This window comes from Pelophylax lessonae (assembly GCF_965119305.1).
Source record: "Pelophylax lessonae genome assembly, chromosome: 4".
NCBI lineage: Eukaryota > Metazoa > Chordata > Amphibia > Anura > Ranidae > Pelophylax > Pelophylax lessonae.
Window position 1 is genome coordinate 140,425,132 of NC_138771.1, and position 1,960 is coordinate 140,427,091.

A 1,960-nucleotide genomic window follows, 5' to 3' on the forward strand; every position below is an offset into this window, starting at 1 on the left:
GGAAAAAAAGATCTCCTAGTGGGTCACTTCTGACCCTCTCTGGACTGTTCTCTACCCTCAGCTTGTCACTTTAATAGGTTTTATTTTTTGTGCTGATTTGTAGGTTTTACCATTAGCGACTGGTGTTTATTTGCTATAGGGGTTATTAGTGAAGTAAAACAGCATTGTGATGAAATCATTGCTCTGAACCCAGTTCCAGCAGGCATCTGAGCACCGCTTCCTGAGTGCAAGTTGCTGTTTGTGTGGCATCATGACTTTCTCCCTTTAATTGTGAAGGTCCTAATATCTAGATACATTTTATTCACGTATATCTTTGCTGCTGCTTGAAAACAACCTCGTGCAGCAGGCTAGACCAGTATTTTCTAAGCTTCCAATGTCATGGTTTATCTACTTTTCTGAGGTATGTTTGAATATGGTATTTGAAGTATATAAGGCTCTTGGAAAATGGAGCTCTGTCTACTTTCTACCTAATTTATACCATCATCATCATTTGTCAGGCTCGGGTTAAATAAGAGTATATACGCTGGATTAAGGCCTAATCCTTGTAATGCATTAAATGAAAAGATCTTTGTTTGCCTTAATTGATTTGTCTTTGTAAAAACCCTCGATGTGATATCGCTGGTGGCACCCAAAAAGGCAATGGTATTGCTCTGCTAACAAACAAATACTAAGCATGTTCACCTCCACCAACAACTATCAGCATTAATTATCCTTTTTGTGATATGTATTTCTATCTTTTTTCCAAAGGTGTAAAGCATTAGTATGTCTGAATTGTTAATTTATAATGTGTGACGTAAACCCCACTTTTGTCATTAGCCTTTTACTGGTTTGGATTGTGTACAGAAAATAGTTTTAAAACGAAACTACTGTTACGTTCTCAAGGGAGACTAAATCATGCAGACGCATCACTGAAAATTTGGAAAGTGACTTGCCTCAAGCAAACACTGCCGTATGATACAACACTACAATCGGGAGGGACCCGGTCTGCCTCCACTGCCCACAGTGGCAGGCAATTTGCTTGAAAGAATTAAAATGGGAAAAGTTAAAGGACTTTTCTAAAGTTAATATTGTACAGTTCATGACATAGAAATTATTTTTTCCTTGATCGGTGTGTAAATTGAACCATTAGTGGCTTAACAGTCCCTCTTGATCAATAATGTCTGCATTTAGAACAACAAATTCTGTGACTGGAACTGACTGTAAATAGTTACTGATTCAATAAAAATTCTTCACTCACCATACTTGTGCAATTTCTTTTTAATCAGTTTTAGTTCCTGTTCATGTGTCACTTAGCTGAAACCCTTCTCACGCATAGGTCAGCCCATTCGCTTGAATTGGCATGCTTTGTGCGTTTGTCGCACCGAAGAAGCTCCAGAACCAAATATTGGCCCTTAGCTAGGGGCGATTTTTACACGCGCCATTTGTTTTAGGGCCAAATCGTGCTGCATTTAGGGTAGCATTTAGGATTAATAGCACACATCTTGTGTTTTGCTATGAATTTGGCTTTTGGGGGGGGAGGGGGGCAGAATCATGGCAATTCTGCCTGTTCTATATCTAGGATAAATACAGTGTATAAAAGTACAATTTTAAAGTGATGAATAGTGTAGATCAACTAGACCAAAGAAACAAAATGTGCAGTTTGCCTGTGTCAATCTCTTGCAGGTCGCCTCACTACCTGTTAGTGCAGACTTCCGTAGTTACTTGAGCATATACAGTCGGGTCCATAAATATTGGGACTTTGACACAATTCAAATCTTTTTGGCTCTATACACCACCACAATGGATTTGAAATGAAACAAACAAGATGTGATTTAACTGCAGACTTTCAGCTTTAATTTGAGGTTATTTACATCCAAATCAGGTGAATGGTGTAGGAATTACATCAGTTTGTATATGTGCCTTCCACTTTTTAAGGGACAGATTAACAATCATAAATCAAATGTTCACTTTTTAATACTTG